Source organism: Canis lupus, chromosome 20 (genome assembly GCF_048164855.1).
Source record: "Canis lupus baileyi chromosome 20, mCanLup2.hap1, whole genome shotgun sequence".
In the NCBI taxonomy this organism is placed as follows: Eukaryota; Metazoa; Chordata; class Mammalia; order Carnivora; family Canidae; genus Canis; species Canis lupus.
Genome location: NC_132857.1, coordinates 40,454,933 through 40,482,666, shown reverse-complemented (window position 1 = coordinate 40,482,666; position 27,734 = coordinate 40,454,933). Strand labels below are relative to the sequence as shown.

The 27,734-nt window shown below is 40.2% G+C and overlaps 1 long non-coding RNA gene across 2 annotated transcripts; it reads right to left on the bottom strand.

Annotated features, from left to right (window-relative positions):
- Positions 1-600: 600 nt before the first annotated feature.
- LOC140612107 (uncharacterized) lies at positions 601-9,534 on the bottom strand. Of its 2 annotated transcripts, none has more exons than XR_012013416.1 (3): positions 9,431-9,534; positions 4,341-4,428; positions 601-1,115 (listed from the first exon to the last, which is right to left on the bottom strand). It is a non-coding gene; the product is annotated as an uncharacterized lncRNA (long non-coding RNA). The 2 variants fall into 2 exon arrangements; XR_012013417.1 differs by having other exon boundaries at positions 4,341-4,425.
- Between the last annotated feature and the right edge of the window lie 18,200 nt (positions 9,535-27,734).

Genomic DNA, 27,734 nt, shown 5'->3' with positions numbered 1-27,734 from the left:
ATTTTTTTTTTTTTTTGCACTGCTAAATACTAATTCCAAATTTAGTCTCCAGAGGGCTTCCACCATTTCATATTTGTCACCAGTTGCCATGAAATCCCTGAGCTAAGAAGTTAAGTGATGGTATCCACATCCCCAGGGAACTTCAAGGTCTGTCCTGATTCAAAGATAAACAAAGGATTCTGACAACCCCGTCTTATGGAAATGGATCTCCACTGAGGTAATACGATGGGAAAATAAAACAGAAGCAAAGCTCAGAGGTGACCACACAGAAAACAGCCCGCATTAGGGGATGGGTTCATTTTTTAATTTTCAGGTTTCCACTAAGCCTGCTTGTTTGCTACTGCTTGTGAACATACACCTATCAGCTGTTTTGTAAAAGCATAGCAGAAGCCAAACCAAACAAAACAAGAGAAGCAGGGGGACAGCAGGTGGGCAGACGCAGAGGCATGTGCTCCCACCCAGAGTTGGCCACAGCCTTCTACCTGCCCCAGACTCTGGGCACAGAGGAGTGATTGCAAAGGCTGAGGGCTGAGATGCATTTTAAGAATTCACTCACACTCTGTGATATTAAGAATGTCTCACAAACATTAGCTTCTTGGCTTCCATTGCTCAGAATTTATTAATACTGTTAAAAACAAGACAATAGGCCCCAAATGGAGTCCATTAATGCTAAACCCCACATCACCAAACTGAGACTTAACTTGATTACGGTGTTGGCTCTCCCAGAAATGGAATCTTCAACCAGCCAATCGGGAATCACTTGATCAGCACTACTTGGGTAATCTGCCCCATGTGAAAGTGACCTTGCAATAACCAGTTCGCTTTTTTGCCCAGCATAATTCCTTGTTCTTGCTCCCTTCTGCCTATAAAAGTCTTTTATTTTGTTTGTTCCTCTGAGTTCCTTTCTGTGTGCTGGATTGGACGCCATCCAGTTCATGAATCATCAAATACAGCCAATGAGATCCTTAAAATTCATTCAGTTGAATTTTGTGGGTTTTTTTTAAACAATATTCATATATTTCAAGAAATTCCAATTTGGGTAGATAATCTAGGAAGTCCTTGATTTCACTGTAACACGAGAAAGCAGAATTTGGCTAGATGTAGGAGACACTGATCTGGAGGAGAAGAGGAGGGAGGGTAGGAACTCTGGCCAAGAAACCGACATCAAGTAAATTACAGATAGGACCAGCAATATACAATGAAGTAACTATAAATGTCTATAATATTAAAAAAGCAAAATTATAGTTCTATCCTTATAAAAACAGTCATAAATGAACCTAATATATTGATTATCTAAAGGGCCCCAACATTCTATAAAATGTTACATCGACCATAAAATCTATTGTAAATCCGATATAAAATGAATATGCCAGCGTTAAGCATTAAACATTTGGTCTGATTTGTAGAATTAAGAATCAGTTAGAGGATCAATTTAGATGTCCTGAGATGAGGGGAGAAGTCAATTTGGAATGACTGAAACATACCTTTCTTTTCTTCCATAAACCATCGGGTACCAAACTGAGACCCATTAATCAGGCCAACAGCTGAGCAAGTGCTTTGAAAAACACACCCTGCAGTTCCACTGCTCACCCCCAGGTGACATGGGCCATTCACGAGGCTCAGAAAACTCAAAAGGGGAGTGAGTCTAAATGAATAATCAGCCTGGTTTGAGTCTGAAAATAATTCTAGGCTAAAAGACCAACAGTTCTCATATTGTTTATAAAGTGCTGTTGTATGTCTACGGTCTGTTACCTGCTGTGGTTGGTGAGCAGGCTAGAGATTGTCTCTCTGCAAGGGGCTTCTAGAAGCCCTTTTGTTTAAAGCTAAGTCATGTTGGTGGGGGGGGAGTGCTGGCTGGGGCAGACCAGGGAGCACAGATTGTCTATCTGAAAGGGCAAGGGGACCGCTGCTGGGGATGGGGGAGGAATGGGGGGGGGGCAGAAGGCATGTGTTACTTGGACTTCTGATGCTCTTGACCGTGATTACTGAGGGGTCAGTCTCGTATCAGGAAAGGCTGGTGCTAAGTCATATGGACAATTTCAACCCCACGTGAAACTGAAAGCCGAAGCCATTGATTTGAGTCCTTTTCTGCTCACCTCTCTTCTGTGTCCCCTGGAAAGTCATTCCCTCCATGCTGTCATGCTGCTGCTGGCTTTTCTGGTGTGCCACCTTCCCAGCTCCACCCACACTGAGATCCTTTTCTCACCCTTCTCATCTAAATTTAGTTGCCCTAGGTCCCCTTCTGCTAGGGCTAATTCCCTCCTAAGAAAGGAGGGTCAGCTAAGGTGTTAATTGTTGGTAAGGGCTCATTGGGATGTCCTCCACAAATCTCATTTGCATTTTAATAGAGGTCTTTTAGGCCTTGGTAGAGAAGTTAATAATGGGGGTTTCCTGAGAGACCAGTGAGGAAGATAAATTAGAGCACCCTGACATTTACTACAGGGTCCTGTTCCTCCTCTGGTCCTGTTAATGTCCTACTCCCAAACCCTTGCAGAACTCAATTGTCTCCTGTAGCTCCAGGCACCTCCCCCCAGAATTTTGTGTGTCACACCCCTGTAGGTACATCTAGCATGCAGGACCCATTGCTCTTAAAAGTCCCAGTGAAGGGACACCTGGGTGGCTCAGTAGTTGAGCTTCTGCCTTTGGTTTAGGCCATGATCCTGTAGTTCTGGGATCAAGTCCCACATCAGGCTCCCTCCATGGGGCCTGTTTCTCCCTCTGCCTGTGACTGCCTCTCTCTGTGTCTCTCGTGAATAAGTAAGTTTTTTAAAAATCTAAAAAAAAAAAAAAAGTCCCAATGAAGCTCTCCTATCCTAACTGCATGGGACCCTCCTAAGAGCTATGAAGCTCAGTGCAACCTCTTGCTATTCCTGCTCCATCCTTGGAGTAATGGGGGAACTGAGAAGGAAGCAACAGAGAAGGCAGGGAGAGAAGGTTGGCATCCTAGATTTGGTGCAAATCCACACTGGGCTGAGATTCAACAGATTCCTCATGACCCCCTCTCCATCCGCAGTGTGCCTGGGCTCCTTCCTCCCCACCCCTGCCAGCCAGATGTGACTACAACATTAACATCCTCATCTCTCTGGCTGTAAGCAGCCCCTGGCATGGTCAAGAACTTCAATTCTTGTAGTGGTCTTCTCCCTCACTCCACACACTCCTGAAAATCCCCCACAGTATGTCTTACATGTGAGCGAGCCTGTGTCCCTGAGGAGGCATCACTTGACAGCTCTGTCCCTTTCCACAGGGAGGCTATCACCCACAGTGGCCTTGACCTCTGACCCAGTGGAGAGTGCAGACCTGTCACTAGTCTCAGAAGAGTTCAACAGGTCTGTTGGGAAGGAAGCCTCACTCTAACAATTGTATCTTTCCTAACTCACTTAAGGAAGATGCATAGCACCCATATTTGTGGGATCCTGGGATTCAGCATGATGGAACTACAAGGCCACAGACAGCTTTCTCCCCATAGCTAGTTTCAGGGTGCATATCAGGCTATCCTTGGGGAATCCTACTCCTTTACTATTATTATAAAAAAAAATATGGCTTCCCATGCTGGATTCGTTTTACCCAGGACTCACTCAGTCTCCCTAAATCTTGGATTCCATCAGACATCCCTCCCAGGCATTATGGAGGTTGATCTGCAAGCTGACCTCTACACAACACTCCTGAAAAGGATGGCTTCATTCCTACAAAGGGACGCCAAGCTTCTAGAGTGACTTTATTTGGAGGTCTTGGTCCAGCGCAAATGTTACCATGAAACACCTCCAGAGCTCAGCCCCATATCCTCAGGCAGGCATTGGAGCAAAGGGAGGCTCTCTCTTTTTTTAAGATTTTATTTCTTTATTCATGAGAGACACAGAGAGAGAGGCAGAGAGAGGTGGAGGGAGAAGCAGGCTCCCTGCAGGGAGCCTGTTGTGGGACTCTACCCCAGGACCCTGTGGGATCATGACCTCAGCCAAGGGCAGATGCTCAACCACTAATTCACCCAGGTGCCCTGGGAAGCTCCTTCTTACAAAAAGGTGAGACTGGTCTCAGGGGTGCTCCTGTAACAGCAGAGAGAGTACGTTTCATCCACGGCTGGAGGAGCACACTAGATGCTACAAGGGAAGTAGGGACCAAGGGAGAAAGGGACAGCTGATGGAAAGGGTGCCTTAGAGGCCCAGCGTGTGAGTTCATTTATGGCCTCAAGTGAACCACACTTTTGTTGATGAGGATGAATGTCTGAGGTCTCCAGAGGCATTTGTTGAATGGTGAGAGTCACAGGGTTGTTCAACTCAGATGTTCAACACTACCCAGGGGTAGACTTAAAAGTCTCTGCTTAAGTAATGAGACTGGTAACTTACAGAGAGCGCTGGACACAGGTGCCTCCAACACGTGGTTCCGAGTGTCCCATGCTAACGCGCTTGCTGTAGTCTTCAACTCTAGACCCTGCTGAAAGAGAGCCCTTAGATGCCCAGAGGAAAATGTCAAACCATCCAAGGTCACAGCTAGGACAAAGACTCTCTCCTTGACCAAGCTTTAGTCGGGCTCCCTTGGTCCTTCTTTATGGCTATGCCTCATCCTTGGGCCCAAGACTAACCCAGTCTCAGAGAAGAATCATGTGAAACCCATTCCCTATCCTTGATATCTGATTGCCCTTAATATCTGACCAAGTTCTTCATCACCCATTTTTGAGGGCTGTCCTCCTCCTGTCTTTAGCTAGAATCCTCCTACACTTGATACCTCCTCTTGGAGATTTTCCAGCTATTGACCCCTTCACTGTGCTTGTTGTTTACAAATCCTGACTTGTCCTTGTTGTGTTCAGGGGAGAGACCCTTATTGCAACCTAAGACCCCTGTTGCAATAACCTTGAATATTACCAGTTCAACCAGTGTCAGAATAATTTCTCTTTAACAGCTGAGGTCCCTGTCTGAACTGTGCTGGTCAAGCAAGAAGCACTCCTGCTTTGGCCTTCAGGCAGCAAGGACAAGAGCTGCATTAGGCAAACTATCCAGGGGTGGGTTCTAGGATTCAAAGCCTGAAAAAGACATTAGAAACTAGGACCAGGGAAGAAGCTGTCCCCTCTGGTCATCCTTAACCTCCATGCATGCTGCTCCTGGTCTGACATCACACATAACCTCAATATGACATTCCCAAAATGAGAGGGACAGGTGTCTGGGGTCCCCGTGTGGAGAAGAAAGGATCCATAGCTGGGTGGTGGAGGCCCTGAAGTGGACTAAGGAAGAGATACTGGTTAACGTTCAAAAACGGGGCTGCCCAATCCATCCCTTCATTTGTGGAGTCTGGCTTACTTAGTGACAACACTGGGGACAGAGTTCTGAGATAGCAGAGTGCAAAAGACTCATGCAAAGGCCACATCCTGTTAACCTCCCAGAACAAAGTTAAGGTGAGCCTGATGGAGGCTTTTTGCAGGGGTTGTGAAGAATCTACTAGGGAGAAAGAAAAAAAAATTTTTACCACACACCATTGGAGGTTGTATTCTTTAGGACTCGTGGGTTGCAAGTGACAATAACCCAGACTATGTTATGTGGACAAAAGAAACCGATTAGCTCATGGAACTGAGAAGTACAGGAGTAGTGCCCATTTCAGGCAAAATTAGATCCAAGAGCTCAGATTTGGTTGTCTAGAAATTGTTGCTCTGAGCCTATTTCCTCTCTGTCAGCTTTGTTCTTGGGCAGGCACCCTCTCCCCTTGTGGAAGCAAAGACTGTCAGCTGCTCTGGGCTTACAGTTCACAGTTTAAAAATCCTAGGCCAAAGAACAAGACTCCTTGTCAATATTTTCAGCAAGAGCCTAGGCGCTGACTCCAGCTGGTGCGGCTTGTCATGTGCCTGCTGCTGGGCCATCACTGTGCCCAGAAGGATGCGTGATCTGACAGGCCAGGCCTGAGTGAGGCCCTCGCCTCTGATGCCTGGGGAGTGGGGGTGGGGGATGAGAACTGCACTTTGAGTGGGAGGGGTTAGATCTCCAAAGGGAAATAGATAAGCTGTCCCCCAGAGAAGGACTGCTAGACAGGCACAGCCAGTGCCTACCCAGTGAGCTGTGGAACTGCAACATGGTTAATTGCTTGGGGCAGCCCGGGTGGCTCAGCGGTTTAGGGCCGCCTTCAGCCCAGGGCCTGATTCTGGAGACCCGGGATCGAGTCCCACGTCGGGATCCCTGTGCGGAGCCTGCTTCTCCCTCTGCCTGTGTCTCTGCCTCTCTCTCTCTCTCTCATGAATAAATACATAAAATCTTTTTAAAAAATAAATGCTTGAGCTCTGAAAACAAGGAGGGTTGGAGTACTTATGACATCTTATTATGTGAGCTCAGCAAATGGTTTTATTCTGTTAGGTTTCAGCTTTCTCAATGTACAATGGGGATATAATCTATCTAGGCTGTGGGTGTACTGGACAAGACTACATGTTCACCAATGTTATATAGAAATAGCCCTCCTTCCCAACTTCCCCTACCACCCCAGCTTAGATTCCACTGAATGAAGGTAAAGATCTTGGCTGTTTTTTCATAGACATTTCTCCATTCCTTGTATACAGTAGGCACCAGCCAAGATTTGTGGATTTAGTGAATGATGACAGTATTTTTTTTTTTAAGATTTTATTTATTTATTCATGAGAGACACACAGAGAGAGAGAGGCAGAGACACAGACAGAAGCAGAAACAGGCTCCATGCCGGAAGCCCGATGTGGAACTCGATCCTGGGACCCCGGGATTACGCCCTGAGCCAAAGGCAGACACTCAATCGCTGAGCCACCCAGGTGTCCCACGATGACAGAATTAATAAATTTCTAGTAAATTCCTACTCTTCGATGTCAGCTCCTAAGCCTTACCAAACAGAATTAGTCATTTCCTTCTCTTTACCTGTTGGAAGTTTCCATTAACTTCTGTTTACAGCCCTTATCAGCAAGACTGAGAACCAAGCCTATGTGTGACTCAACTCTAGGTGCCACTGCCTGGCACCTAGCACAGAGCACATGGCACCTGGTCCAATCTCTTGACCTTAAAGATGCTGTCACAGAGACCCAAGGAGGTTAAATAGTTTACCTAAAGCCACACAGCCTACCAGTTGGGCCATTGACTTCTAGTACAATACTCTTCCTTCTACTTCATACCACCTAGACCTTGTCTGGTTCTACCTTCTGTTTCATACCACCTGGACCTTGTCTGGTCCTCCTCTGCTGCCATAAGCAACAAACACTGCTAGGGATCAAGTGAAGTTCTCAATCCTCTAGAAAGGAAGGGTCATCGTCAATATGTAAACCAGCACAGAGGGCAGCATCAAGTCCCAAAGGAGAGTTCAAGAATCATTCACATGCTCTATCTCATATATAAAAGCTTTTTCAGTCTCAGACAGTTTCCTTTTGCAACCTTTACATCTTCCCAATAGCTCCAGCAAGGCTCAGCCATTCCTTCCCAATTCCCACAACACATGCACACCCAACACCAAACCACTGATGGAGGAGGCCACTAGGCCTTCTTTGGGCTGGAGAATGAATGCAAAAACCCACAACAATGAATATTTTGCCTCTTCTCCACACTACTCCATCCCATCCTCTGTCTGAAGGAAGAGGTCCCAACAGGTGCCAAACCATCCGGTCTCTCCCCTTTCCTAACTACTCCCAAAGCCCAGGTGCCCTGCTCAGTTAATTTCTATTAAAAACAGGACCTACCATTACCCCATTCAAGACAGTTTATACTGTTCTTGTTGGAGACTGTGAAAAGATATTGTTTTTATTCATTCCATTTGTTTAACAAACATTTTAGTGGCTACTATGTGCCTGGCACTGAGCATACAAAAACAAATAAATGAAGACTGAAGATTGTATCTGCTTGCTAAAGCCTCTGTGTAACCCAATAGTAACATTTGTTTCAAAATCCCTGAAGCAAAAAAAAAAAAAAAAAAAAAAAAAATTCCCTGAAGCAGAGAAGTTTTCTCATTCACCACCACCCTACCCCCACAATATTTAATTCAAAGAAACGCTTTGAAGAGTATGTTATCAATAGACTTTTAATTAAGAGGAAAGGTTCTTTAAAGGTAATCTTGATCTTTGTCAAAAAGGTGTTATTCTTAAAAATCTTTTTAAATGAAAATAGGTGGGGTTCAGAATAATATTGCTAATAGCTAATATTGCTAGAAAGAAGGTTCAGGTGACGTGTTTATTGCTTCTTTAACACCCAGAGAAAAGGCTCCTTCTAAATTTAAAGTAAAGCTAACTATTCTGATATGAGAAAACATTTACGACTCCTTCAAACGTCTCTTTTGAAGGAGCTCAGAACCCAGTGCAATTTTCTCTAGGACTCAGATGCACAGCAAATACATCTCAATGAATGAACTTGGCTGTGCATAAACCATTTGCTTTCACTTTCATTTTCAATGAATTTATTCATTTCACAAAGTTAATGACCCTAACTTGTTAGTGTTAGTTGGGCTTCTGGAATGTTCCCCAATATCATAATGCTTCTTCCTTAAAAGGCATAAGAAAGTATCATTTTCGGTAGAAAAAGGGACATTTTGCTTTCCTATTTATCCAAATATCTAACTTTCAAGCGAGGAGACTGAGGCCCAGAGTGTTTTGCTCAGGAGCACAGAATGTATTACCACTAGAGCCTAGACTAAAATAAGCCTCTTAACTCCAAATTGAGAGTTATACTTAAAGGAGCCCATTAAATAACTGTATTCTTTGAAATTTACATAAGAGTTTGCTGATTGTTAAGGATCTATTATGTATCAGGTACTTTACATGCATATTTTTTCTTTTAATCCTTACATAAAACCTCCAAAATAAGGATCATAGATAGATGCTGCTAAAGCATTTAAATAATACCATATGTAGCACTTATGGTGTACTGAACACTTCCTATATATTATCTCTGATTTTCACAAAAATCCTGCAAGGTATCATCATTCCTGTTTCACAGATAAGACACTTGGTTCTCTAAGAGATGAAGCAACTTGCTAAACTCACATAGCTAAGAAATGATGGGGCTGGATTCAAATCTCAAAGCCTGTGTACTTCCCCTTATAATGCTGTCCCTATAGACAGCCAGAGATGTTCTTCCAACTTAAACACACCGTATCAGATATGGGCCCCTCAAGCAGGCCTATCTTTCCCACAGAACATCCCACTCACAGCATTAGATAGCTGCTTCCAAAGACACTGCAACTAGTAAAAGTCAGCTGGGGCTTCCAGGTGGAGCTGAGCTTTATTTAGTACAGTGATGCCACATGAGGCAACTTTGCATTGGGTCTGTCTGGCCGCTAGCTTGTCAGCGTCAAAAACCTAACCCTGCCATTTCTATCAAGGGTAGCTTGTGTCCTTAAAAATAAATTTGCATTAGCCATAACACAAAATAATAATCATATAAGAATTATGATAATACTGATAACCATTGCTTATTGAATATATGTTATGTATGGTGTGTTTTGCAGTCATTACCTTTAATTATTATGGAGATAGATCTTCTTACCTAGGAGACAAAACCCATTTTCCATTTAAGACACAGCCTCATGTTGAATTGTGGTGTTTAAGAGTATCCTAAAGAAAGTGAACAAAGAACTGTTATGGAGGAGGTAAGGGTCTTACCTCATTCTGCAGTGATTTAGTGAATATTCCCTAGTGAAAGATAATTTCCAAAAGTTTATTTTTCTTTATAAGTGTTTCACAGCTTTGTCTAAAATCAGAGCTAGTAATATGATAATCGGTACTCAAATCTAGAGCGGCTATTTTTTTCCCCTTTGGTACTCCTTAATAGTGATGCCACACACTTATGCTATGATGCCTAAGGCAACAATCTGGTAAGATTTTGAGAAATCTTGTCTGTGTCATCATGTAATAAGTTATTTACAAATTCGATCACAATATGTGATACTACTGGGAAGAGTTAAGCAGTTAGGTATGGCACCTTGATTTTGACAATTTTTTGTACTGGTATTTTGGGAAAAAACAGTGTGTTAGGCCAAGAGAGCCGTATCACTTCTTACTATGTAGTGCAGCAACATCTTTTTTTTATCTATATCAGCAACCAAAATCAACCTCATTCCAAAAAGTAGAGATAGGAACTTTTTGCAAAGTAAGTCAAAAGTCACCCACTCTTTCGCAGCCTTTAGCCTCTTTTCGATGGTTCTGTAAAGCAAGATCATGACAATAGGAATGAACTGTGGCACTTCAATTAGAAGCCATTGGTTCTAAAAGATGGCAAAATAAGGAAGAGTGAAAGTGCCAATATAAATCCATCCTCCTATGCCCTCTAGAGAAAAAAATATTTCCAAGAACTGGCTCTGGATCCATGGAAACACTTGATGTATGTATGGAGATATTCAACATGCTGATCAAAAAATAGAGAAGGCCCAATGCAATCTGAGTGTCAAGACTAGCTTCTATCTCATTCCTCCTACTGGAAAAAATAACCATAGCTCAATTAGCTGGGAAAGAGATATTGGATTCATAATAAGACTGCTGCATTGTGATCAAAAGTATATCAAAATAATAGAAAAGTGAAAATCAAAATGTGGGGCTGAGGTTAGATACAGGAAAAGATGTAGACAGGATATAAAATCCAAGTACAAAGGTCATAAATGGGTCAAATTCAGATATGATACAGTGCCTAATATAGTCTAAACATTAGTAATTTCTGGGAAGTTTTCTGCAAGCTGGTTTCATCTATCATATGCAGATTCTCATATCTTATCATGACATATTGAGGTGATTAAGTTTGAGGACCTACATGCCATTTCCTTCCACAGCTGCACCAACATACACAGACATAAAAAAAAAAATACACAGACATACACATATTCAAACATTAGTCTCACTTAAAAATTATATTCAAACCAAATGAGACAGGTCAATCAGCCAAAAGTTGTTTGGAAAATTGTCCATTCATTTGGGGAAAAAATAAAGTTAAAGTCCTACCTCGAACTATACATAAAATTAAAATTCCAGGAGGATTACAGACTTAAATATTTTTTAAAAAACTACAAATATATTAGAGATGATACTTCTAGCTATGGCGGCCTGAAAAGGTTGAAAGATCCTCTCCCCAAAAGACAAGTAACTGAAAGGTTTTTATGTGTGAAAACCTATTCAAACTTTTTATAATGATGGCAGACAGAGGTCTGAGGCTTCTTGCCAGGGGGGCTCTAACCCCCATCCTAGTTCATTTGGCAATATTAGTTAGGTTTTACTACTAGAGCAGGTCTAGCTCAGAACATCAGCAGCCTTGCTCCCAGATTTAATTTGGAGCAGAGAGCAAAAACTCTCGCTGGCAGTGTTGTTAATTAAAATAGCAAAGCTGGAGGATGCCTGAGTGGTTCAGCAGGTTCACCATCAGACTCTTGATTTCAGCTCCGGTCATGATCTCAGAGTCCTGGGATCAAGCCCCACATCAGGCTACCTACTCAGCAGGGAATCTGCTTAAAGATTCTCCCCTTCTCCTTCTGCTACTTCCCCTGCTTACCTCTCTCTCTCTCAAATAAATAAATAAATCTTTAAAAATAAAATAAAAATAAAAATAAAATAAAATAAAATAAAATAAAATAAAAAAATAAAATAGCTGTTACAAAAAGAATGGGGAAAACTTAAAGCTCTACTAGCCTGAGGTGGTGGTCCCATTTAGGGCAAGGGGCAGGCCAGCCAGAAATTTATGGGGAGATCCTAGAAATGAGAAAGCTATCGAAGGGCTACATTAACTCTCTCCACATCCTTGGAGAGAACCTGGTATAAAAGGAAAGCCAAGGTATACATGAGAACTGGCTGAACTTTGAATGAACTCTCCAACCCAGGAACAGATTCATTGGCAGAGTTGAACTTTTATAAACTCAAGATATTTGAGCACAACTTCTGCATAAATCATTGGTTGATAACTAAGCTATGTAAACATAGGAAGTTAAGCTAAAAAATTTTTGTTAAAGTGTGTAAAATACTGAGCAAAGATATTAGTGGCCACGTACTAAAAAGGAGATAAAGGGATCCCTGGGTGGCGCAGCGGTTTGGCGCCTGCCTTTGGCCCAGGGCGCGATCCTGGAGACCCGGGATCGAGTCCCACATCGGGCTCCCAGTGCATGGAGCCTGCTTCTCCCTCTGCCTGTGTCTCTGCCTCTCTCTCTCTCTCTCTGTGACTATCATAAATAAATAAAAAAAATTAAAAAAAAATAAAAATAAAATAAAAAGGAGATAAATTCTACAATTAAGTACAAGAAAATTACAAAAAGAAAGAAAAGAGAAACTCGGAGTAGAAAATCAGGACCTAGAGTTTCAACATTATCAAAATACTATCTAAAATGTCAGTGATAAATATATAAATAAATAAATAAATAAAATGTCAGTGTTAAACAAAAATTATGAAACATACAAAGTAATAGAAAAGTGTGACCATATTCAAGAATAAAATCAGTCAATAGACATTAATTCTGACTGTGTCCAGATGTTGGAAGTAGCAGACAAAGTTATCAGAGCAGCTATTATAAGAAGTATGGATAAGAATCAAAGAAACATATGCCAAAAGAATTAAAGGAAACTATAACAACTGAAATAGGGATTCTGAATATAAAAATATAAGCTATAAAAAAAAAACCAAAGAAAATGTAGAGTTGAAAATATAACAAATAAAATGAAAAATGAGCTTAAGAAAATATGTGAGATGACAGAAGAGAAAGATCCATAAATTTAAAGATAGATTAATAGAAATTATCCTCTCTGAGGAACACAGAGAAAAAAGATTGAAGGAAAATAAGCAGACCCACAGACACCCCTGGGACAACATGAAGAATACCATCATACATGTATCAGGAATCCTGAAAGAGAAGAGAAAAAGGAACAGAAAAACAATTGAAATAATAATTCCTGAAAACTTCCCAAATGTGCTGAAAACATTCATAGGCAGGTTCAAGAAACCCAACAAACTGAAGTAGAATAAACATAAAGAGAGTCACACATCAGTTGGAATTGCTGAAAGCCAAAGACAATGATAAAATCTCAAATTGGGTAAAATAAAAATGACTGTCATGGACAGAAGACAATATATATATGATATATATATATCAGCTGACTTTCTATCAGAAAAAAACAGGGGCTAAAAGGCAATAGAATTATATACTCAAAGACCTAAAAGAGGGATGCTTGGGTGGCTCAGCAGTTGAGCGCCTGTCTTTGGCCCAGGACATGATCCTAGAGTCCTGAGATGGAGTCCCACTTCGGGCTCCTTGCATGGAGCCTGCTTCTCTCTCTGCCTATGTCTCTGACTCTCTCTCTCTCTCTGTGTCAAATAAATAAATAAATAAATAAACAAACAAACAAACAAATAAATAAATAAATAAAATCTTTGAAAAAATAAAAGAGCTGAAAGAGTGTTAGCCAGTAGATTTAGCATAACTATCTTTCAACAGTAAAGGCAAAATAAAGCCATTCAAAGATAAATACAACTGAGAACATGTATAGCAATCAGAACTGTCCCATGAAAAATACTAAGGGAAGACTTTTAGGCTGAATGAAAATGATACGAGTTAGTAAGGTCACAAATGAGTTTGGGGGAGGGGCACAAGTTAATTCATGAGAATAGGTGAGGAGCAAACACTTCCCAAGTCATTCTATGAAGGCCATATTCTCATCCAGATAACAAAGCAAGGCAAAGGTATAAGAAGTAGAGAAAACTACAGACCAATATTCCTAATGAAAATTGATAGAAAAATTCTTCAAAAAATAGTATTAGCAAACTGAATATATAAATATGTTTATATTTTTATTTATACACTGTGATCAACTGGAAATTACCTCAGGAAAGTTAAGGTTGATTTAACATCTGAAAATAAATTAATATTATATGCTAAATAGAATAAAGGGTAAAAATCACATGAACATTGGGGCACCTGGGTAGCTCAGTCAGTTAGTCATCTGCCTTCAGCTTAGGTCATGATCCCAGAGTCCTGGGATTGAGCCCTACATTGGGCTCCCTGTTCAGTGGGGAGCCTGCTTCTCCCTTTTCCTCTGCCCCTCCCTGTCACTCATGCTTGCATGTGCTCTCTCTCTCAAATAAACAAAATATTTTTTTTAAAAATCACATGATCATCTCAACAGACATAGGACAAACATTTGACAAAATCCAATACTCATTCATGATAGAAAGAAAAAAATATCAACACTCTCCACAAAGTAGGCAAAAACCAAATTTCCTCAAACTGATAAAAAGCTTCTAAAAAACCTATAGCTTAGTGTTAAACTTAATGGTGAAAGACTGAAAGTTTTCTCCTAAGATCAGGAACAAGACAAGGATGCCCAGTCTTACCACTTCTATTCAAAACGTTGCTGAAGCTTTTACCTAGGAATATTCTAGAACAAGAAGTAAAGGCATCCAGACTGGTAAGAAAGAAGTAAAACTGTTCTTATTCAGATATTGTGAATAGAAAATCTGATGGAATCTACAAAAATCTCCTAGAAATAATGAGTAAGTTTAACATGTTTGTAGGGTACAAGACCAATAAAAAAAAAAAAAAACAAAAAAAAAAAACCTAGTTCTGTATTTTAGTGACAATCTAAAAATGAAATTAAGAAAAAAATTCTACTTGCGATTGTGAGAAAAAAAATAATACACTTAAAGAAATGTTAACAAAATAGGTGTAAAACACATACACTGAAAACTTTAAAACAATGCTTTTAAAAGATCTAAATAAATGGAGAAGCATACCATATTCATAGATTGGAAAACTCAAATTATTAAGATCTGCTGATTCAAATGCAATCCTACTCAAACTTCCAGCAAACTTGTTTTTGTAGAAATTAGCAAGTTGATCCTAAAATGTGTATGAAAATGCAAAAGGATCTAGACTAGCCCATATAAGTTTGAAAAAGAAAATGGAAATTGAGGATCACATAGGTGGCTCAGTTGGTTAAGTGTCTGCCTTCAGGACCCTGGGATCAAGTCCCATATTGAGCTCTCTGTTCAGCAGGGAATCTGCTTCTCCCCTTCCCCCTGTTATGTTCTTTTTCTCTCTCAAATAAATAAATAAATCTTAAAAAGAAAAAAGAATAAAAAGAAAAAATCACATTACCTCATTTTAAAATTTATTATATAACACAGTAATCAAAAAAGTGTTTTATTATAAGGATAGACGTATTAATCAATAGAACAGGGCAAAGAGTATAGAACTATACCCCTACATTAATGAAGTTTATTTTTGGCAAGATGCCAAAACAATCCACTGTAGAAAAGATCATTTTTTCAACAAACAGTGCTAATACAATTGAATATGCATATGTGAATAAATGAATTTAGACACTTATGTCACACCATACACAGATTAACCTAAAATGGACCATAGGCTTCAAAGTGGAGCCAAAGCTATAAAACTTATAAGAGAAAACAGGATAAAGTCTTTGTGGCCTTGGGTTAGACAAATATTCTTAGATTTGACACCAAAAACATGATCCATGAAAGAAAGCATTGATAAATTGCACTTCACTAAAATTTAACTTTTGCTCTTCAAAAGACGCTATCAAGAAGAGTAAAAGATAAATCCTGTACTTGGAGAAAATATTTGCAAATCATGTATTTGATGAAGGATTTATATCTAGAATAGGCAAAGAATTCTAATAGCTCAGTAGTTAGAAGGCAATTTAGAATATGCAAAAGATTTTAGTAGCCATATCACCAAGGAAATATATGAATGGTTCAACATCATTAATCATTATGGAAATGCAAATTAAAATCACAAGATACCATTCACTGCCCATATACTACAAATGCCTATAACTGAGAGACTCATAGTGCCAAGTCGTGGTGAGATTCTAAAATGGTACCGCCACTTAGGAAAACAGTTTGGAAGTTTCTTAAAAAGGGTCACCTGGGTAGTTCAGTCGGCTGAGTGTTTGACTCTTGGTTTCAGCTTGGATCATCATCTTGGGGTCCTGTGATCCAGCTGGGCTGATTCCATGCTTAGCAGGAGTCTACTTCTCCTCTCCCTCTCCTTCTGCTCCTCCCCCTGCTGAAGCACTCAATTTCTCTCTCTCTCTCTCTCTCAAATAAATCAATAAATCATTTTAAAAAAAAGTAGAACATACACTTAACAAGTGATGTAGCAGTTCTATTCCTAAGTATCTACTAAAAAGAAATGAAGGCGTATGTGTACACAAAGACTTATGAACCTTTTAAGTAACATTTATTTACTGTGCAACTGGAATTAATCCAAATGTCCATCCACTGGTGAATAGATAAATTAAATGTGATATATCTATGTATCTGTATCTATACAACAAAATGATATTTAGCACTAAAAAGAAACAATCTACTGACATAATATGAATAAACCTCAAAACCATTATGCGAAATGAAAAAAGCCAGGCACAAAAGACGATATATTGCCTGGTTCCATTTATATGAAATTGCTAGAAAATGGAAACCTATAAAAATAAAAAGCAGTTCAGTGGTTGCCTGAATCTGAGGGTGAGAGCAAAAAATAACAACAAATGGATAGAAGGGAACTTTTTGAGTTGATGGAATGTCATAAAATTAGATAGTTCCACAACTCAACTCTGCACATTTGCAAAAATAAACCCACTTACTTTTTTTGCTTATAAATTATATCTGAACAAAGCCTTTAATTAATTTAAAAGGAAAAAAGTACTAGAATAGGAATAGGAATATTAATATATGTTTACTAAGAACTGCAGAAACAAGCAATGTGGGAATGAACACAGAAAGAAAAAAAATATTTTAAAGAAATAATTGACACTTTGCTAAAGTTTGGAACAGGAGGGCGAAGGAAAAGAAGGAATTCAAGGTACAACCGGTGTTCACACCACAGTTGGCCGCCTAAGCTGCTCTAAGATGTAAAATATTACTACTAATTTTGGTTGAATTTGATAGGCAATTGCAAATGCAATCCTGGAACTCAGGGAGATGTCAGTTTTAAGGATGCAGATTTGGAAATCATCCACAGAGTTGAAATCATGGAGGTGAATGAGGGTGTGAGGCAAAATATTGAGAACAAGCAGGACAGGATAGAACCTTGCAGAACACCCACACCTAAGGAGCCTGAGGAGGAAGTTAGAACAGACTTAGCTATGGAATTTAAAAGGGAAAAAAAATCTGTGCCTTCATGAGACTCACTTCATGAGGGCAGACTCGCACAGAGACACAGGCGGGCGTTAGGCAATACACATGCCAACGCTGTAGTATTTTCTAGATAATAAAGATCGAAAATGTGATAGCTTTTGCCCTTTTCCCTAACCTCATAAAATAGATTTATTTTGAAGAAACATTCTGGTTTTAGTTTGGTTTTGTTGTTAGTATGCATTGTCTCTCTAAGTAGGTAATACATTAATTAATGTGGTTTTTAAAATAAAGACAATGTATAAAAGCCAGAGCACCTCCCCACCTCCCAGTAGATAACAACTTGCAATAGTTCCCTCCTTTTCTTAGGGAAGAAATTTTGAAGAAACACAGGAATTGAGTAAACTTATGGAAAAGGGGGTGAAAATAAAAAGAAATTGAAGGAAGAAGTCCAGGGGACAGGGAAGGGGAGACAGGGATAGAAGAAGGACATGGAGAAAACAAAATGGTGGAGATGGGGAATTTTAGGTGAGGCTTAGTTGACATTCCCTGGGTCCCATCCTTGGAGGATTCTCTACCCTCTTTCCCCATGCAGAGCCTGACCTTATTTGCTGGGACAGCGACATTGATCCTCTTCCTGCATCTGTTCCCTCAAGAGTGGGTACCCCCATCTCTGCCTGTGGCCTCGCTCCCTGGGGCCAGAGCAACAGCAGCTCAGGTTTTAAAGAGGTGCTAGTTTTCAAATTGTATTTATTTATTCATGAGGACAGAGAGAAGCAGAAACCTAGGCAGACGGAGAAGCAGTCTCCCCCCAGAGAGCCTGATGCGGGATCTTGATCCCAGGACCCCAAGATCATGACCTGCCAAAGGCAGACGCTCAACCGTTGAGCCACTCAGGTACCCAAGAAGTGCTAGTTTTCAACACAGTCACCAGAAACTCAGTTACTAAATGTAATGCCTACTTCTAACTGGATCTCAATGCTATAAAGAGCATTATTGGGATAATTGAAGACACCTGAATTTGGATGGCGGCAACGTGTCAGTGTTAGTGTTCCAATTTCAGTGGTAATATGGTGGTTAGACAGGAGGATTCCCTGCTCTGTAGGAACTGCTAAAATATTTGCAGTGATAGAGAATCATGGGGGCAATTTACTCTCAATGGTTTTGGGGGAAAACGTTCTTGTACTATATTTGCAACTTTTCTATACATTTGAAATTCTTTCAAAATATTTAAAAGACTGTGTGAGTGCGTAGGTTGGTTTGATGCTATGTTTTTGGACTGTGGATTAGTAAACCCAACAGAGTGGAATGGAAAAAGGGAGGGAGGTACATGTCCTCCAGCCCTGGTTTTTGCAGAAGTCGGGATTATGTAAGACTGGAAGCAACCCTGTTTGCCTTGAAAGTGTAAACAAAGGCATTACACTTGCACAGGGTAATAATGTGCTTTCCTCATCCCAGCTAACAGCAGGACTCCAGTAATCAGACCAAATAAGCCTAGTCAATGGCGCTGGGAAGGTTGGCTCCCACAAAGAAAGGCAATTTAAGTAATTAGCCAGTCTTTATGGCAGGATCATCTCCCAGCCTCTGCAGGGTGCAAGGGAGCACAGGCTGTTATGCAATAAAAGCTATCCTTCATTTTTACACTCTCATCTTCTAACTCAAACTTTCAAAGCATGCCCAGAGAGGACACTTTTCCTCAGTGACTCTCAGTAGCTCAGATGGGAAAAGGCCGATAGCTGAGCCCAACTAGCACATGCTGGGAAGCTTTTGTTTCATTTGTGCTTTGATTATTTGTTTTCAGATGAAAACAGCTTCATTGTTTTTCTGGAATATAAAAGGAATCTATGCTTGTTATTAAGGCAACTTTAGACAAAAACAATTATAAAGTTGAAAGCTAAAATTTTCTATAACCTTCCCAACCGGGGAAGGCTAGGGTTCATATTTTAGTCCATTAGCCTTCAAGTTTATATAATCATAAATAAAAATATGATTATACCAAAGAAGCTGCTTTATAGCCATTACGATCTTTATTTTCCTCTTACTTGATCAAGGTCATCTTTACATGTTAATAAATATAAATTCATGATGTCATCCTACGGAGAGATCTTTGTTCAATAACCCAATAGAAAAATAGGCCAACAACCTTAGCAACCTTTTGAGGACAATGCCCAGCAAATATTAAAAGAATGCTCAGTGGAGTGCCTCGGTGGTTCAGCTGGTTAAGTGTCCCACTCTTGATTTCAGCTCAGGTCCTGAGATTCAGCCCCACACTGGGCTCCATGCTTGGCACAGAGAGTGCATAGTCTGCTTGAGATTCTCTCTCCTCTCCCTCTGTCCTTTCCTCTACTTGCTCTCTCTCTCTCTCTCTTTTAAAGATTTTATTTATTTATTCATGAGAGACACAGAGAAAGAGAGAGGTAGAGGGAGAACCAGGCTCCCTGTGAGCAGGGCTCCATCCCAGCACCCCACAATCACAACTTGGGCTAAAGGCAGACACTCAACCGCTGAGCCACCCAGGCACCACTCTCTCTCTCTCTTTCTAAATAAAACAAACAAACAAACAAACAAATAAATAAAAAGAATGGTCAGCTTCATTACTCATGTCAGGAAAATTCATATTAAAACCATGACTGCAAAAAAATAAATAAAATAAAATAAAATAAAATAAAATAAAATAAAACCATGACTGCCCACCAGAATAGCTAAAATGAATGAGACAGATAAAAGCATGTCGTGGCAAGGATATGAAGCCAGCAGAACCCTCATATATTGCTTGTTGGCTGTAAATTGGTACAACCACTTCGGAAAACTATTTGGCACTATCTATTAAAACTAATCATATGTATGCATAGAGGTCAGTAGTTCTAATCCTAGCTAGACAGCCAACAGAAGTACATATTTGTGTTCACTAAAACAAAGGGACAAGAATGAGCATAGATAGCCTCATTATTCATGATAGATGATAGATTATCCATTTACAAAAAGGAAACATCCAGAGCAAGCAAAGTCAGGATAGATGCTACCCTTCTCAGGGGATAGGGACTGCCATGGGTACCTGGGGACTTTTGGGGTATGGCAAAGTTCTCTTTCTTGATCTGTGTGCTGGATATATGCATGTATTCACTGAGTGAATGTTTATCAAGCTGTGCCCTTAGACATGTGCATTTTTCTGTATTTGTACGTCAGTATGTAAAAATACTACATGCAGTAATACTACTAATGAAACTAAACTGATCTACAATAAAGCCTAGAATCAAGTGGATTATATTCAGACATTGTTTTCTCACAATCAAATTATAGGAGTTTCCTAATGTTTAAGGCAAAATGACATCCAAACTGCATACTATATTAGTAGCATTTCCATTTTTAACCCTCTTCAACTATTTTGACCCATATCCATCTGTCTCCTCTCAATATGCATTGCAATGGTAATAATGAAGAATATCCCAATCCTTGGCCCCTACAATGACTCCCAAAGGACTAGAACAATGGTTCTTACCAGGGATTTTACCAGAATCACCTATGCAAGTGCAAGCTAGGTAGGTTGTTATTAGTTGGACATTGAAGAGATGCTATGGATTGCCACCTAGAGTCAGTCCAGTGCTTAAGTACTCCTTTCCTTAGGTGCAGGAAGTGTTGCCTGATGAGGACTCAAGAAAGAGAGGCCCTAGGAATTATTGTCTGCAGAATGAAGCTACCTTTTCAGGGCTAGGCTCCTTCCTGGGGCAGCCTACATCCAATGACTGGTCCATACAAGGATACAAAGGCTGGCTCCTGCATCAGTGGGGACCATGCTAAAGGCTCAATCCAGTTCCAGGGCACCCCATGATTTGGCTGAAGCCTTTGTTGAACCTGCACACAGTTCAAATGTTTCCCCTGTCCAGTCTTGTTTCCGTAATCCCCTCCCAAGTATTATATCTGATAATCGTCCCCCATAAGCCTCCTGTATGAAAAGCTCCATTTCAAAGTTTGTTTCTCAGAGGATCTGACCTAAGACGTTACATTTACTTATGAGAAAGAACTCAAAATACATGCTGCATCTTTGTAAGCCAATGTTGTCTAGGGTAGCCCTTATGGAGAAGGCAAATCTCTAAGCCTACACAAACTTGATGATTTTGGAGAAGCCAACTTACAGTTTGCCAGGTGAAGAGCCACCGGGAAAGCTTAAGGTTAAAAATACAGATGGGCAAAATAAGTGGGGGGAACCATTGCAAATGCTGGCCTCACCAGAGCAAAGTGGCTTTACTGGGAAATAGAGGCACAGGATTTCATAGACCAATTAGGGTTAGTTGCAAAAAAACAAAACAAAACAATGACAACACCCCCCCCCCCCCGCCCCACCACCACCACCAAAGCAAAACAAAACAAAACAAAACCTTGGCTTGAAATTTGTTTTAATTAAACAGGGACCCTGTGGGATTTTTTTGACAAGTGATTAACAAAGATGATGCTGTTTTTTGGACAAGACTGATTGCAGGTGAGATTGGCAACTTGAAAACCAGTGTGGCAGATGGGACCCCAATCATAGGGAGAGGCACGACATGCCCAGGCTGTAAATACCTCACAGGGTGGACAGATGATGAGAACCATCTTCTCTATCACAAGGCTCTCATGAGAAAGAGGAATCAGTCTCGTTCAGTGGGGCAACACGAAGTTATTAAGGAAGCAAATATTAGCAAACTGCAAGGAAGCTCATTACACCAAAGAGCTACCTAACAATGAACTGAACTTCTCTTTGGCAGAGGTGAGCCTCTTTTAAAAAGAGGCTGACAATTTCTTTATTAAAGAGAGAGGGACACCTGAGTGGTTCAGTGGCTGAGCATCTGCCTTTGGCTCAGTTCATGACCCTGGGATCCTGGGATTGAATCCCCAATCGGGCTCCCTGCAGGGAGCCTGCTTCTCCCTGTGCCTATGTCTCTGCCTCTCTCTGTGTGTCTCTCATAAATAAATAAATAAAATCGAAAGAAAGAAAAGAAAAGAAAAGAAAAGAAAAGAAAAGAAAAGAAAAGAAAAGAAAAGAAAGAAAAAGAAAGAAAAAGAAAGAAAGAAAGAAAAGAAAGAAAGGTAGATAAGAGGGAGCCAGCAAGGAGTAGAAGGTTAAACCAGAATCCCTTTAATCTCGCTTTTAAGCCTCTGCAAAACTGAGAAGGAAAGCTTAACTCTGCTGAGAGAGAACTAGCTCCACTTTAGTGGCTTTTGGAGATACAGGGGTGAAGAAATGTTTCTAAGTTGCCTCCAAGTTCTCAAACCCAGAGGATGGCATACCGTTGGTAAAATGGTCTCTAGTGTGAAAGTTTAATGGTTGGGCTTTTTCAAAAAATAAAGTAGAAAATCCAATTCTACTTCCAGTTGAAGTAGAAACAGTGCATGTGATGTCTTGCTCCCACCACAAGACAGGAGCAACACAGGAAGGTTGCGTGCCTCGCTGCATCCAATGCTCCCTCCCAGTTTTCAAAATGGAGCTTCTCACTGTCACCTGGCTCACAGCAGCTCTATTCCTTCACAGCTCCTGCATTTTTTTGAGGAGAAAAGGGATTCCTAGCAGCAGCAAAGCAAGACTTCAACATCTATTAGTTTCTGGGTCCTCACTGCCGCGATGGGGGGAGTGGAGGGCGTCCAGTGCTTCTGCAATGCCAAGGTCAGCATCTTCAGGCTGAGCCAGATGGCTCTCCTTTCAACTTCTAGTTACAATTGGACAGATGCATCCTGGGTCTTTTAAAGAATCCATTATTTTGCACTTGATCTTAGCCAAAAGGTCGAGAAGCGATAAGAATCCATTATTTCGTTGAGAGTTTTTCTGGTGACTCTGTTTCATTCTGGAGTTTTGTTTTGTTTGAAGATGTGTCTTTGTCCAGAGTTTTTTTGAAAAAAAGGGGGGGGGGGGACTCTGTGGCATTTGATATTTTTAATTTATTTATTTTTATTATATTTCTAAGTTTTTTTTTTCTTTCTGCTGCAGTTCTCTTTCTTTCTCAAGTTTGATTTTATTATACTGATCATTTCTTCTCCCATCTCACCTCCTTCTCCACTTTTCTGAGGCCTGTGCTTCTTCATGGTTTCCTATTTAAGGAGTTGATATTTTCGGTCCATACTCAAAGGAAGATCAAAACAGGAGGTATTTGACTCACCTCCTTCCTCACACTGTGAGCCTCCAGTTTTTGAACATAAGACATTTGTTCCCAGAATGCCAGTCCTGTTTGTAGTATCCGTCAGAACTGCATATGAACACGGATCTGCTGGTGTAGCATGCCCTGAAAAGGTTCAAGGCACATGGTGACCACTGTGTTTTTTTTAGATTTCCTGTCTCAAGTTCACATATCTGAGACCACTTTTGCTCCTGTTGACCAGCTAACCACAGGAGTCAGAAAGGGGAAATATATTTTCATTGGAGAATTTTATGTGGAAGAGAAGAACATTCTTTCAGCAAAAACAAACTATAGCCACAACTGTTTTTCAAAGGGCTACGAAAAAACTGCCAAGAGACACTTTTGCAACATTTAAAGAAAAGAGCAATCTCTACAAAATTGCTATTAGAGTCAACCTGGGTGGACATCACCTGTGTCTGATTTCTCCAGGCTAAAGGACAGACATTTCCAAGGACACCTACAGCCCATAATTCAGTGACAAGATCCTTACCGGTAAAAGAATGAAACTACGTATTTGTACAGGTTTGTATTCTTTCAGTGAGAGAGGTTCTAGAACAGGCTTTCCTTTAGACTTCTTGATGTGTAAACCTTCCCATGTGATGTTGGCTTATTACCCTGTAAATGAGGTCACGGCCATTAGTTCAGCATCGTGGGGACCAGTTTTCTGCCCTGCTCGGTGTCCACAGACCACAGCTCTAACCTCAGTCAGCAAGAGTGTGACTGTGTTTTGTATGTGAGTAATCACAAGAAACATTTCCTTACATGGAAATGTTTGTGTTTAATTGGGGAAAAAAAATACATGCAATACCCAGGAGAATGTGACTTTCTTAACCCAGCCTCTACTTTTCCTCTTCAAAAGGTCCTTTTAAAATTTTAATATCTATTTCTGCAATCATTTCTTAATACATTCCATCTTCTGGGACATCTGGGTGGCTCAGTAGGTTGAGTGTCAAGACTCTTGATTTCCACCTCCCCTACATGCACATGTGCTAATCACTCTCTCTTAAAAAAAAAAAAAAGAAGAAAATACATGGTGAACCTGGGTGATTCAATGGTTGAGCATCTGCCCTTGGCTCAGGGTGTGATCCTGGGGTCCTGGGATTGAGTCCTGCATCTGGCTCCCCGGAGGGAGCCTGCTTCTCCTTCTGCCTATGTCTCTGTCTCTGCCTCTCTCATGAATAAATAAATAAAATCTTTAAAAAAAATACATTTCCCTCTTTTAAGAACAGTAAGTCAAATGTAGAAGGAGCAACTCTACCTCACTCATCTTATATATCCAAGATCAAACCTCCCTGTAATAATCTATAATTCTTGATTTCATAGGAATCCAAGCAAAACTTCAAGGCTTGCACATAGATACTTATTGTCCCATTTTTTTACACATACAAAAGAAGACTAGGTTCTAATCTTTTTTTTTTCCATTGAACAATGATTTGGGGGGAGACTTCCAAATGAATACATAGAGTGTTTCATTCTTTTTCATGGCCTCATTGTATTTCATTTGTCCCACAATTTATTTAACAGCCTATATTGGTAGACATTTGGGTTATTTGAAATGCTTTGCATTGAAAACAATGTGTAATGAATAGCCAGAAACAGCCTTCACCTGTTTCTGTAGGATACAATCCTAGAAATGGAATTGGGAGGGATATACATTTGTAATAGAGGTCACGAAATTACCTCTCATAGGAGTTACTTACTTCCTTAACATATATTGTGCAATTTTATTTAACTAATTAATTAATTTATTTAAGAGAGAGAGCATTCACACAAGTTGGGGGGAAGGAGAAAAGGGAGAAGAGCGAGAGAATCTCAAGCAGACTCTGTGCTGAGGGCAGAACCTGAGGCAGGGCTCCATCTTACAACCCTGAAACCATGACCTGAGCCTAATTTAAGAGTCTGATGCTTAACCAACTGAGCCACCCAGGTGACCCAACATATAACATGTAATTTTTAAAAACAATGTACCTTGACCTCATAACACATAAAAAAATAATTTAAGGGGAAGCTGGCTGGCTCAGGTGGTACAGCATGCAACTCTTGATCTTGGGGGTCATGCCTCATGTTGGGTATAGAGATTACATACCTACACACATATATCCACAATTAATTAATCAGTCAATTTGAAGAACCAAAAAAACCCCAAATTTCTTTTTAAAAAATTTACTAGAAATGAAAGAAAGACCTAAATGTAGGGTTGAAACTATGAATCCTTTAGAACATTTGGGTAAATCCTCATAATCTCAAAATTGGCACTGAATTTTTAGATATGATACCAAACACAAGCAAGTAATATCCAGAACATATTTACAGAACTGTTACAATTCAGCAACAAAAAGACAAATAATCCAATTAAAACTTGAATAAAGGATTGTAAAGACATTTCTCCAAAAAAGATATGCAAATGGCCAACAAGCAAAAGAAAAGATGCTTAATGTCATTAGTCATCAGGGAAATGCAAATCAAAGCCATAACAATGCACAACAATGTGAATGTACTTAATGACAGTGAACTATCCACTTAGAATGGTTACAATGGTAATTTTTTTGTTATGAATATTTTACTGCATTAAAAATATTAAAGCATAGACACTAACAAAAACAAAAACAAAAAGCCACAATGAGAAACCACTTCAACCTGTTAGGATAGCTATAACAGAAAAAAAAAAAAAAAAGAATAAAGCAAGTGTTGGTAAGGATGTTGAACAATTGGAACACTTGTACATTCATGGTCATGGTCAAATTGTGAAGTGGTGTAGCACTGTAGGAAACATTTGGGCAGTTCTCAAAATATTAAACATAGAGTTACCATTTGACTCAAGAGTTACCATTTGACTCAAGTTACCATTTGACTCATCTCTTAACAGAAATGAAAATATATGTCCACACCAAAACTTATACACAAATATTCATAGCACCATAGTTTATACCAGACAACTGATGGAACCAACCCAAATGTCCATCAACTGATAAATAGATAAACAAAATGTGTCATATCTATACCATGAAATATTACTTGGTCATAGAAAGGAAAGAAGCACAGATACACGCTATAACATGGAAGAACTTTGAAAACATCATGTTAAGTGAAGGGAAACAGCCACAACCTGCCACAAATGATCCCATTTATATGAAGTGTTTTGAATAGGCAAATATAGAGACAGGAAGTAGATTAGTGGTTGTTGAGGGCTGAGTAGGTTGGGGGCATGGAGGTAACAGCAAAGGGAGGGGATGAAGACTGGGAATGACGACAAAGTCGTCAAACTGGCTGAGGTGACTGTTGCTCGACTCTGTGAATGCACTACAAACTGTTGAAGTGTATACTCTAAATAGGTGAACTGTGTGGTATATGAATTCACAAAACAAAGGTAATCTAACTACTAAGGAATGAATGCCCAGTAGCAACGGGTATATCAATGGTCAGGCTCATGATTACCCTCGCTTGAGGGCCAGATCACTCTTGACATTTATCACAGTCTAGCATGTTCAGTACATTCTCTGAAAATGCTCCATTTGAACCACTGGGGATCTGCAAGCACCACCTGCCATTTGATGATTTTAGACCACATTCACCCAGTTCATCACCATTTAACTCTTGGCCTTTCCCCAGATTGAAGTAAACTATAACATGAAAGAAATTTGTCATTCTTTTTTTATTTTTATTTATTTATGATAGTCACAGAGAGAGGGAGGCAGAGACACAGGCAGAGGGAGAAGCAGGCTCCATGCACCGGGAGCCTGATGTGGGACTCGATCCCGGGTCTCCAGGATCACGCCCTGGGCCAAAGGCAGGAGCCAAACTGCTGCGCCACCCAGGGATTCCAAAATTTGTCATTCTTGGAGCAAACTATTCCACAGAGCAGACTACCCAAAGGTGATTTAAAACAGTTTTAGACAGGTGCCAACAAGTCATGTGATTAGTGGGTCAAGGAGGAGGTGGGCAGCAGAACACTTGGAAGGCCATTCATTGCTCATCTGTGGAAAACACATTTTATTTATTTTGTTAATGTAATCTTTTTATTGACCTCATAAAAAGAGCTCCTACAAAAATCAGTAAATAAAAGACCAGTGACCTACTGGGAAAAGAACATGACAATACAGTTCACGGTGGGGGGGGGGGGGGGAAATGTAAAAATAAGATTTAAATGTGAGAAAGGGCCCATCCTCTCATAAGAGAAAAATGCAAGGTAAAAGTATCCCCAAATTCCGTATTTCCTGTCAGAGTGACAGATATTAAAAAGCTTACAAGGTGTTAAGAAATAAGACCCTTGTGCATCATTGGTGCAAAAGGAAACTGGTACAGTCTTTCTGGAAGACAATGGGACAGCATCTAACACAACATGCGCTGCCCATATCCTGTGACCCAGCGGTCCCCCTTCTGGGACTCATGCTACATTCCATTTGTTCCTCAGTCTTTTCTGCTCTCCTAATCTCTTAGGCTCTGTGCCCCTCAAGTGAAGTCAAAAAATGGGTAATAATGGGTAATAATTCCCTTAAACTTTGGAATTAATTTCATTTTGACTATAGGAATTGGCAGTTCAAAAAAAAAAGCA